Below are 13,078 nucleotides of genomic sequence, written 5' to 3'. Positions count from 1 at the left end.
TCTGAGGATTTTTTCCTGTTCTAGATGTAACCGTTCGTTATTTGTTCTTAAACTTGTCATCTCCGCACGGAGCTATTGCACGGTTTCGAGTAGGACTGCATTTGCTTGACGGATTCCTCGCCCAGCTGAATCCAAATATCAGGGTTAGTATTCACATAGTTTGTTCCTGGCGAATTGGGTGGTTTTGGGCTCCTTTGCATTTCGCCCCTTCTTGTGTTGAGGCGATCTCTGTGTTCACATACATGTTCACTTAGTTAAATTAAAGAGATCCAATTCATTGCATATATATATATATATTTTCTCAAAGAGTCTCAATGTATGAACCTAAGCTTTGATACCACTCTTAACAACTAACAGCGTAAAACAAAAACATATATAAAAAAAATCAAAGCTTTAATATTTTACACCTAAGCCTTATACCAAAAGGTCCATATGCCACGGAGGCGGGTGCATAAGTTTATGGCATGATGATTGCTTTATGTACTGTGTTAAATGCCACAACATGTTACTCTACCATGCCTTAATGTTTCACATGGCCTCCCGCCCGTCACTTGGCCTTGGGTTGCAGACCTTCTGTACGTTCAACCATGTGGCTTGCATCAAGACCGCCCCATCGCATGCGTCCGTCCTTCCATTGGGTCTAACTGTGACACCTGGTGTATTCCTCGCCCGTTAATTTGGTTGAAGCAATCCGTCGGTGAGAAGGCTTTAGGGCTTTTCCCATTGCCCAACTGGCTGTCTCCAATCGAACATGAGCTCATTTGCATCCCAGGGTTGAGGGTGTTGGTCGCTCTGCAATGACTTTGGCCCTTAGTTTCTCAGTTGATCCTGCATCCTTTGTCTATGGTTCATGGCTTTATCTGTTCGGCATTTGCGGGGAGGTAAGCAGTGCCTCGTTCTCAATTCTTATCACTCTTTGATTTTTAATGAATGTAATTGAAAACCTTTCGATTCATAGGGTTAATGAATGGTTTTTGCTGGCCAGATTCAACACAAGGTCCCTCATGTTCAATGAGGGATGGTGGTTTCCAACAGTGGTTTAACGGAGGTAAGCTTCTGACCGATGGCTTTCCCCACTTACAGTTTCCCATTGTCATACAGTGCCTAACCTGGTGAAGATTTCTGTGTACTGCAGGTTGGCAGCTCACGGGAGGAATTCTCCAAACCTAGGTAAGGAGTAATTTCTCATATTTATTCTTGTTACAGTTTAAAAGTGATACAAACATCTTCTCAAAGGTTCTGAGAATGACCATGATGTTCATGCAGGTAAACTATTGTTGTTGTCAGGGTACTTTTGTGTTTTAAGCTCGCGTCTCCAAGGTGCCTGCAAACACATTTTATTCGCGATTTGTTACAGGGTGGATCATATCTATACGAGCTCTCTAAGTTGACTGTTTTCGATTTTGGTTGTCTGAAGCAATTTTGCTCTGACAGAAGGCTTAGCCTATTTTTATTGTCTTCATGTCTTTAATTTAAAAGGTTATAAGAGAGGCTTAGATTGTCGTCCTCAGAAAATCTGTGTATTTTTGAAGATAAGTTTCAGGGTTTGTCTTTTGAGACTCATGAGTCTGCGACTGTAATTGTAAGTTATTTGTAATTAAGAACCCTTGGAAGACCGGCAATTAGAGGGATTGATAACTCGAGGCCTTTCAGCCCTTTCTTCAATTTAAACCCTCGGTATTTAATTTTTTGAAACTGTTTCGTTTTATTCCTATAGATACATGCAACTATTTTGTTGTTCCATTATGTCGGCCTTGGCTCTATTGCCACTTGCTGGAAGATGATTGATGATTGTGAAAACGATTATGATGCCATCCGGTCGAGAATGCTAAGTTGCTTCTTGTTTTTATTCTCTGATATAATTAGTTAACTGTTAGTTAAAGATTTGCCTCCTCTTTAGTGTTTATTCGATTTCATTACTGTTTGAACTAGAATAATGATTCTCGGTCTTTGTTGAGAGAGGAGATTTCGCTTTTAGGTTTCTAATAGATCCTCTGTTATCAATTTATAAATATAATGCGACTCCGTCATAGAGGATTACTCCACTGGATTTTAGAAATTTCATACTTATATTATGAATGATTCTATCGAATTCTAATAATGGCATTGCATGTCTTCATAACTCGGCCGTAATTACTTTTCACAATATATCTTCTGTTCATTAAAGAAATTGGTTTATTACAGTATATCTCCTGTTTGTCAAAGAGAATAGTTTATTATAGTATATCTCCTGCTTGTCAAAGAGAATAGTTTATTACAGTATATCACTTGTTTGTCAAAGAGAATACTTTATTACATTATATCACCTGTTGTCAAAGAAAATAATTCAAGCATAACTCCCTTATGGGTGACTGTTCAATATTGCTACCTATGCATTATTTTAGTAGAATTATCATGCGGTAACCCTCTATTTTTATTCACTCAAGGTTAAGCCTTACTACACTACTATGTAACCCTCTATTTTTATTCACTCAAGGTTAAGCCTTACTACACTACTATGTGTTACTGCATAAATATTCTAATTGACTTTAGTCTTATAAACAAATATCTTTCTATAAACTAATACCAACTTTTCTTCAAAATAAATCAATGATACTTATCTTATTTTAATTGTCAATATGTACCATATTTGTCTAGGAAAGTCTCTCCTCCCAGCCACAAGCCTCGTGATCACGTCGCCTCGTGATCACGTCGAGGCTCTCCCCCAAGCACTTTCTCTATTTCACCTGGATTATCCAGCTATAGTTAGTGCCTTGGGCCTCAGGACTTCATTGTCGAGCCTCAAGTCCTGCACTCTGTTTTATTGTAGTTGAACGACTTCCCACTGGTCTCTTTTTCCATAGCTCTAGAATAGCCCCCTTTTTCCTTCTTTTCCCTTCTATATTTCCCTTTCCACTCAGGGTGTAACTGTATAGTAAACATTTTATTTTTTTTAACATGTCAAAATTCCTAATTAATCATAAATTAGGTAACAAATTGTACTGTGGCTTTCCACCCTCGATCATTGTCATAATGTAAAAAAAATTAATGCAGAAAAATATAAAACCAAATTTAATAACCACATTAATTCCTTCATGGAGCATGGGGTGGTTCAAATTCTTTATTTTGATGATGGGTGAAGTGTTCACCCAAACCATCCAACACTTTACAAAAAAACACACAATTATACTCCAAAATTTCTTGTTCATTAAGAATATTAATCTATACAAATTTAACATTTCATATTTAAATATAAAATTTTAAATTTTAAACATTTTAACTAATTTATCTAAATTTAACGATAAAAGAACATTACAACCCTTTTTAAATAAATTCCAGACAAAAATGATACAAACAAAAACTTAAATTCAAAATATTAAAGCTACGCTATAAATAATTTATTATTGACAATGGAGAAACATATTAGACTTCACAATCGCAAATGCAATATCATGCAATGCAATATCATGCTTTGATGATTGTAATGTATTATTTGACAGAAGCCGATATCCATATCTCTCTCCATTAACTACCTTTTCAGGCTTATCCACTGGAGAAGAGAACAATGAAAATTACATGTGAACTAAACTGGGCTTTGTTTTCATCACTAGATCACATGGTTGGACTCTTTGATTGAGCGATTTAGCATCTCTGCGATGCATTAATAAGAGATGTAGTAAGCGCGTTCAATGACATCAATGCCGAACATTAAATGGCATAAACTATATTCTTGATTAATGTGAGTTATACTTTATTTTTTTATTTTTTATGAATTGGAGGGTGTAATCTTTTTATTTTTAAAAGATGAGTGTAGTTAGTAAGGAGGCTAAAGGTCCACAAGCAACCTATCAAATACTCAAAAATAAAAGAATCTATAATTACCCAACTAAATCCATGTGTGAGATCAAGTCCACCACTCGGTTGTTGTATCCTCATTCATTGTCATGACTCCCCAACCAAATTTTGAAAGTATGTTTTCATATTTTAACTCTGAAATACAGAATGGACAATAAGTTAGAATGAAAGTACGACCCCAGTTTTCATATTTTAACTCTGAAATACAGAATGGACAATAAGTTAGAATGAAAGTACGACCCCAAAAAACTTTACCATAAAAGATCCATTGATAATCTTCTCATAGAAAGAATTAAAGTGGTGATTCCAAGAGAAAGGAAGTCTGATGGCCAGGAATAGTTTATTAAGGAAAGCAAGCAAAAGAACACTTCTAGAGTATTCATGAAAGCAAGTATACAAGCGAGACATCCCAACAAACCAGACCTATAACCTTAGGTATGAACTAAGCCATGCAAAGGAGCTAGTACGATTATTTTTTCTATTAACTAACCCAACAAGCCAAGGGAGTCTTTATCGTTCTGCAAAAATAGTATTCATCGGCTAATAAAGGAGAGATAAACATATCTTTAATAAGCTATAACTATAAGCTAGTGAATAAGAGGATTAAGGCAAAACAGTAGGAAAGCAACTAAGCTAAAGAATAAGCTTAGAGCTAGCGGAGTTGCTTAAGTAATCATCACAGATAAATATAGTCCTAAATGCAAGGGAGCACGAGGAAGGCAATTTTGCTGGTGTTATATGCATTTAAGCAAGTAGTTTTCTCTACTAAGCTCATTAAAGTTAGGTAGTTCTTATCCGACTTCGATATTCTCTTACTCTACTTTTCCACAACCTTCTTCTTCTTAATTACAGGATGAGAAATAGTATCAAATTTTTATATTAAGTAAAAAACAAAATTTACTAAACTCTAGAAGAGAGTTTAGCCTAACGTTAACACCTCAAACATAAATTCCTAGTAGTTGTTCATACAAAACAAGCTCCTATCATTGAGAACCTGATTGTTAATACAAAACAAGCTCTTATCATTGAACCTCAAAAAATGAGGTATGCAAGAGCCTTTCCTATGTGTATGAGGAAAGAGAAAAATAAAAACACATTTTTTTAACAACATTGTAAGGGATGGCGAGCGTTTACAGAACAAGCTCCTAACCTTTGAGCACCTCAAAATTTGAGGTATTATACAACAGCCTTCCTTATGTTTGTTATGTAAGAGGAAAGAGAAAAATCATGAAACATATCTTTAACAGTGCCGTAAGAAAGTACAAACTAAAAAGACTCGTATGTATTGTGAAAGAGGGCACTTTATGAATCTGCAATTGATATAAGTTGAATGTAACAAAATACAAAATTTACATTTTTGTAATCAAAGCTTCATATTCATCTACGATCTATGGATTGATAGATAGCATGGAATTGCTTTTGTTCTTGTGCTTAGTGAAGTTTAAAAGAAATAAAAAGTTAACATGGAGTAAGATGTTAGATATACACAGATCCTGGGCATAACAGTACTTGAAAGTAGAAAAAACTGTAATATCAGTGCACAGAAAACATTACGTATTAACGAAATAAAGTTAGACACAGCAATATACACCAGACATCATATGGACCGGTGAAAATTGCGATTCACTATGCACCTATATCTACCATACTTGACCTAGATGATGCCACACAAACAGCGGCACGCCATGAATGGACACTCTCAAGCTTTATTTGGGACAACGCCAACTACTAATTAGACGTGCCCACTAGTATGATAATAGTAAATATAAAGTTGTCACAGCACTCAGCACTGGATGAAAAAACTCTTCCAACCAAAACTGCTGCAAGCTTGATTAACACTGCTAGAAAACCGGGTATGAGCAACGCCCTTGCAGTTGTCCGTGTTGTAAGCCGCAGCGGTCTGGCCTTGATACATGAACTCGTATCCTCCATGAACGTTGTTGCCGATATTAGAACACCCACATTTGCTGTATCGCGCAGCATGGTTGTTACAACCAGGCCCTGCCCACGCAGTGAAATAACTGCCCTCAGAAGGCTGGGCCATGGCTAAAAACGAGCATACCAACACAAACATCACGTATGCCAAGCGCTTGGTTTCCATGATAGCTGATAACAGGAATCCGGATCAGGATTAATATGTGAGTGCTTTGGTAGTTGGGAGACCCAGATTTATAGTGAACGTAAAGCGATGGTGATTTGCACTGGGTGAATAAAGAATTGTTTTTACTGGAGTGGCCACGTAATTTCTTTTCTTTTAGCGATAGAGATGACGACATCTTAGGTTCACTGGATAAGGATGAATGGGGCAGATTTATTTTTTAAACCAAAGAAAGGGTGTTTGTAGCAGGTTTTCAATAGCGGAATTGGACCACAAAAAATCTCCCCATTATATTTCATAAAATTATTCGAAATTTCATAGAGATTACTGCTATGGCATTTATTCTAGGCTATGAACCTACTCTATTGATTGGTATGTATACTGAAGGCATCCACAACTCTCAAAAATGCAGTGACTGGATTACAAAGTGCGTGGTTACTGCAGTCTTCCAAGACTTACGCCGACTGCCAAACCTGGCTCTCCGTGAAACTGATTGGTGGCCAATTAAGAATATTAAATTTAAAAGGATTAAGTTCAAGTTAAATGCTTTGGCTGGTGGCCACACTGCAATTAAGAATGGAAAATAATGTAAAAATTATTGATTGAAACTACAATTCAAATATCTACAATAATATTAACTCTCAAGGGTAGAAAGCTCAAATTTTTATTTATGTCTATATTTGGCACTGAACAACATACCATTTTGGGATTATTAAAAGGGCTTTTAAATCATTAAAGATATTTAATATTTTTAAATTATTAAAACATTCAAAATATATGATAAAATAAATCTAATATTAAACTAATTATTGGATAGGTAATTTTCTTTTGTATTTTTTTTAATGTGTTTGTTTTTATTTTTATTTTATTATTTTCATGAAGTTTATCTAGATTGGTTTAAGAATATGGATATATTTATATATTTTTTATAAATAAAAGAATTATATATATATATATATATATATATATATATATATATATATATATATATTTATTGATTAACAAATTATTTACATGGTATTTTAGAACATTATAATAAAATATATACGAAAGAGAGTATAAATTTAACATGAGATTTTTAGGTTAATCATTTTAATGAAATCACTTTTTTAACTTAATGATGAGAACTTGTGACAATGGATGAATTCATATTTCAACAAATGAAATTAACAACAAAATTGTTCATACTTGCAATATATACGAAAGAGAGTATAAATTTAATATGAGATTTTTAGGTTAATCATTTTAATGAAATCACTTTTTTAACTTAATGATGAGAACTTGTGACAATGGATGAATTCATATTTCAACAAATGAAATTAACAACAAAATTGTTCGTACTTGCAAACAATGCATAGTTATAATAAACAAAATACCTCAATTTACCAATCAATAAAATCTAAATTACTTAGATTCTACATTTTAAGACTAACTTTAATTTAACTACATATATTTAAACTAAATTGCAGAAAATAATTACAATGCCATACATTTCTATTGCAATAAATAGATTCTGAAAATTGAAAACTTTGAAATACTTAAATTGTGCAAAATAACAAATCAAATATACGATAATAACAAATTAAATTTGTAATTTTAACCAATTTTTAGAGTAAAATATCAACGACAAAAAATCCTTCGAAACTTAAAATAATGAGACTAATACATTATAAAATTTATCATCATGGAAATCCCTGTCAAATGACCATTATTGCATTTACGTTTAAGATGATCCACATGTTTTGTTTTGTAGCGGAAGAGGGGACGATAGATATATGATGACAAGCACGTAAAGCACCATGAGACATATTTGCAAGTTGCATGCACCTCTTATCTAAAGAGAGAAAACTTGTCTTTGAAGATATGTTTGCGAGTGGAGAATTACAGCTATACGGCAAATGAAATTAGCATTAACATATTTACATTATTAAAATTTAAAAAAAAAAAAAATCACTAAAATTAACTAAATTATAATTTTATTTAAAATTATATAATTATTATTAATTATAAAACTGTTTATGTTTGGTTAAAAGCTTGTCTTCCTCGGAAGCAAGGAAACAAGTTGATGACCCAAGACTTAGAGGTTTGGACGCAAGGAAACAAGTTAACGGCCCAAGACCGAGAGGTGTGGACGATGATGAGTAGGTGGTGTAGTTTTCCTTGAATAACGCGGGGTTTAGCAGCTAGATGGTTGTCCTAACTGCTGGTTTGAGAACTCAGTTATGATTGGTTTTCCTACATGTGAAAAAAATATATACATTTCTAAAAACATGGAACAAGATTTTTAATCATGGCAAATTACCCTTACTTTACCATAGATATTCTTGATATGTCTTTGTTACAATACCACTAGCATGGATACCACATGCCTAAAAATAATAACTCACTTCACATGACAATTGTTTATATATATATATATATATATATATATAAATCAATTTAAATAAAAAGACAAAAAGAACATAACTATTTTGGAGATAAATTTCAACTTTAGTGTGTGTATATTATTATAAATATTTTAAAATATTCCATGGATAATAAACCCCCACCATCTACTTAATGATTATTGATAAGTAAATTAAAATTATAGAAGTCCTATTAAATACACCTATCAACATAAATGTGAACAATAATTTCGTTTCCAAATAAAATAAAATCATATACACTTATTTTTTAATTAATATTATAAATTAATTAATTTACTATTGTATGAAAATAATTAGTATTAATATGTTGAAATTTGATGTCAGCCATATGTGTTAATGTTTTCACATTATAAATAATATAATTTTTTACATATATATTTTTTATAGGTACAATATATTTTTTAGTGAAACTATGGTTTATAGATATATATAATCAATTTAAATGGAAAAACAAAAAACCATAAGTACTTTTTTTTTTCTTTTTATTTAAATTGATTATATGTATATATATAGCCATATGAAAAACATATATATATTAAATTTTAAAAAATTAGCTTAAAAAGCAACATACAAATTAAAGTTTAACTTTGGAGATAAATTTTAACTTTAATGTGTTTATACTATTATAAATATTTTAAAATATTCCATGGAGCTTACATCTCACCATCTACTAAATAATTATTGATAATTAACTTAAAACTCTGATCACTTTATTAAATATACCTATCAATATAAATGTGAACAATAAATTCATTTCCAAATAAAATAAAATCATCTATTTATTTTTAAATTAATATTATACATTAATTAATTTACCATTGTGTGAAAGAATTAGTATTAATAAGTTATATATATATATATATATATATATATATATATATATATATATATAAAGTTGAAATTTGATGTCATCCATATGTCTTAATGTTTTCACATTATAAATAAATATAATTTTTTACAATTCAAAATTAATCACAATCTTCAGTACATCAAGTTTTCTATGTACACTATAATTATTGGTGAAATCATGATTTATAACTTTATAATTTTATTGAAATTATGGTTTATAATTTAGAACACTTTATGTATAAAGCATAATTTATAATTTTTTCTCTTTCTATGTACACTTTATAATTTTTGGTGAAATTATAATTTATAATATGTATCCTTGTAACACTTTATGTATAATGCATATTTTATAACTTTCTAACAAATTTAAATAGAAAATAATACCTATATATATATATATATATATATATATATATATATATATATATATATAATTTACAAGCCTTGTTACTCTTTAAACTGGTTGTTAATTTGTATGTTGAAAGTCCTTTATAAAATAGAATCATGAATTTAGGTATTTCCAATATCATCAATTTCTTCAATACTAATTGATTTTAAGAAATTTGAAATTCATAGCTTAAAAGTTAATAAGCAAATTTAATTTTTTAAATATTAATTAAATCAAATCACTTATTTAGATATTAAATTAAATGGAATCACTAATTTAGGAATTTCCTATATCATCCACCTTTTCAGTAATAATTAATTTTATGAAATTTCAAATTTCATATTTTAAAAATTGAAAAACAAATTAAATTTCTTTAAATAGTAAATTTATGGTACATATTATAAAGTTCAATTGAAATTCAAATCTAATGCTTCACTTATAAATCAGCAAAGAAGCTAAAATGATTGTGATGTACCACTATGTAAAAAAATTCAATCCCTAGAGTTTCATAAATAAATAGTAGTGAAATTCGAGTCGTGAAACTTTCATAAATAAACAATAGTGAAATTCAAGGCCTAAAGTATCGTACCCTCCTACAACAACACGAATCCATTGCATCACATCTTACATGGAAGTTGTTACATCACATCACATCTTACACAGAAGTTCTTACTGCATGCCTGTCTCGTACGGTTTTAGAGGCATTAAATAATGTATAACCTAGTGAGGTTGTTACTACCTGGCTGTCTCGTATGGTCTTAGAGGCATTAAATAATGTATAGCCTAGTAAATATTGGTTGCCGCTAGGTATGGCCTTTTATCTTGAAAGATAAGACGTGTGTATGTGCTGATCCCCAAATTCAACAATTTTGTGCCGCATGAATCGGAGTGGGCTAATGGGTTGACGAAACGCCCTTCGTGTTTCATGTCCCCTCATCATCAGTGAGTTCCTTCCGATGACCGTGTCCCAACGTTAACAGTGAGCAACTAACATCCCAAACGTTAACATTAACATTTATGTCTAGCTCTAGTTGGCAATTAACAGTACTTTCAGGGTTCGTCATCCAACACTCGTTTGTAGGCCAGCTCATCAGTTACAACATGATAGCTCAATGAAGGAATGCAGCCACACACTCACCGAAGTGACAAGTAGCCCTTCTTCACCAATGGCGACCTACGATCTGTATACAGAGTGACAACTCCAATTTCGAATTTAAATTAAGAAATCCACCCAAATCCATTGCCAATTAACCCCATGGGTGGGGAGTAAATGTCCGTAAATCCTCAAATTTATCATGCATGGCAGTTCAGACAAGGCCGCATACAGTTGAATTTTGCCACTCCATCTCATTTCATTTTGGCATTCAATTGCATTCATTTTGTCGAGTGAGGAGAGGAAATAGGGGAGAGGGAGGAAACAGGGGAATGGGAGACGAGATTTCATTCCGTTAGGCAAGGAGAGAAAATAGGGGAGAGGGAGACGGGCTTTCATTCCGTTGAGAGGAAATAGGGGAGAGTGAAACCATTTTGTCGAGAGGAAACAGGGGAGAGTGAAACCATTCCATCAAGCTCCCGAGAAAATAGGGGAGAGTTCCATTGAGCGAGGAAACAGAGCTCCCTAGGAAGTAGGGGAGAGTGCAACCATTCCGTCGAGCGAGAGAAAAATAGGGGAGAGTTGTAGGCGATTTTTAGAAATTTTCCCAAAGGCCTATTGTTGCCTACTGTTTTCAGAAGGAGAGTTGTCTACTATTTTCAGAGGGAGAGTTGCCTACTATTTTCAGTAATCCTGTCGAGTGCATTTCTCTTCTGCCAAGCGAAACAGGGTGACCATTTGCAGAGGTAAATTTACTATTTTTTTTACAAATTATATGCATTTTCTATAAATTATCTACAATTATATGCATTATTTTTTCTCCCGGATGTTGTTCCAGGGAGTTTCCACAACGGTGACAAGCGAGTTGCTGCAACGGTGACCAGTGAGTTTCCACTACGACACTTATCTAGGTTGCCATTGCGGAAACTCACTCGTGATTGTGGCAACTCGCTTGTCACTTGTCATTGATTTGCTTTTCTTTTGTAAGTGAGTGCAACCATATAGATGACAGTGAATGATATGAAACTTATTTTAAAGAAATGAAATAATATTAAAAAAGATAATATATATGACAATGAATGATCTGCAACTTATTTTAAAGGAATGAAATAAAATAATAGTGACCCTAGGTTGGTACTCATGTTGTAGCAAACCAAATCCAAGATGCTCTTTTGATACACAACAACAAAGTAAAAGATAAAGTAAATTAACATATGAAAACGAATGACTCTACAACTTATTTTCAAAGAATGAAATAAAACAATATTTTGTGATTTCAGTTGGTACTCATGTTGCAGAAAACAATTCCAAGAAGCTATTTTGATGCATAAATACAAAGTAAAGGACAAAAGTAAATTAACATATGAGAATGAATGACTTGGTTTAAAAGAGTAAAATGAAATTAATAATGTATGATCTAGGTTGGTATTACTGTTGGCACCAAACCAAGTCCAAAAATATTTTTTGATGTACAACAACAAAGTAAAAGATGAAGTAAATTAACTTATCATGAAATTGTTTTAAGATGCTTTTTAATACATAAAGTAAATTAACTTATCAAATAATTTAAGATGCTTTTTAATATTTTCATGGTTGAGTAACAATGAGTTGCCGCCATTGTAATAGTGATTTTTCGCCACTGTAACAGGGAGTTTCCTCCATTGTAATAGTGAGTTTCCTTTAATGTAATAGTGAGTTGCTGCCACTCTAACAGTGAGTTTCCGTCACTAGTTGTCGCCATTGTAACAGTGAGTTGCAACGATTATAACAGTGAGTTGCAGCCACTGTACTGTAATAGTGAGTTGTCGCCACTGTAACAGTGAGTCATTGCTACTGCAACAATGAGTTGTTGCAACCTTGTTTTAACAATCTAATAATATTTCATTAAATTGTTTTTTTCAATAAATTGTTTTCTTCGTTTGCAGATGATGCAAAAGTGGACACTGATCATCCAGGTTTGTTCCCATCCAAACCCAGGCCAAACACGGACAAGATTTGTGCTTCATGATGAAGCACTAAGCCAAGTCTATCAAAATAGTAGAGAGATACCTAGGACAACCACAAACAATGAAGCCTAACATCTTTCCCTGGTTGATGGGCTAAGAGCATAAAGGAATTATGGTGCAAGTGACATTGTCATTTACACCAATTCAGAGTTGATAATCAATCAAATGATTGGAATTTACCAAGTCAGAAAATAAAATTTGAAACCCCTCCACAAATAAGCCAAAAACATTGCTTCACAATTTCATAGTCTTAACATAACTTACCAATCAGATGTCCAAAGGGTTGTTGATGATATACTCAGTGAAGCAGCATCCAATGGATGCGGATGTGCAAGATATGTGGAGGAGCTAGCATGTGCTCCACCAATTTTCATTGGTAGGCAT

General features: G+C 32.6%; 1 long non-coding RNA gene and 1 pseudogene across 1 annotated transcript; one reads left to right on the top strand and one right to left on the bottom strand.

The window, feature by feature from the left end:
* Positions 1 to 496: 496 nt before the first annotated feature.
* Positions 497 to 1,580, top strand: LOC149241790 (uncharacterized). Its single transcript, XR_016245655.1, has 4 exons — positions 497 to 881; positions 986 to 1,048; positions 1,136 to 1,170; positions 1,267 to 1,580. It is a non-coding gene; the product is annotated as an uncharacterized LOC149241790 (long non-coding RNA).
* Positions 1,581 to 5,365: 3,785 nt separating this feature from the next.
* Positions 5,366 to 5,988, bottom strand: LOC149241789 (antimicrobial peptide 1 pseudogene; annotated as a pseudogene).
* Positions 5,989 to 13,078: the final 7,090 nt, after the last annotated feature.

The sequence above is a fragment of the Pinus tabuliformis genome, chromosome 8, assembly GCF_031772625.1.
Source record: "Pinus tabuliformis cultivar Carrire ecotype Pingquan chromosome 8, CPIR1, whole genome shotgun sequence".
Taxonomy (NCBI): domain Eukaryota; kingdom Viridiplantae; phylum Streptophyta; class Pinopsida; order Pinales; family Pinaceae; genus Pinus; species Pinus tabuliformis.
This window is presented reverse-complemented; position numbering and strand designations above follow the sequence as displayed.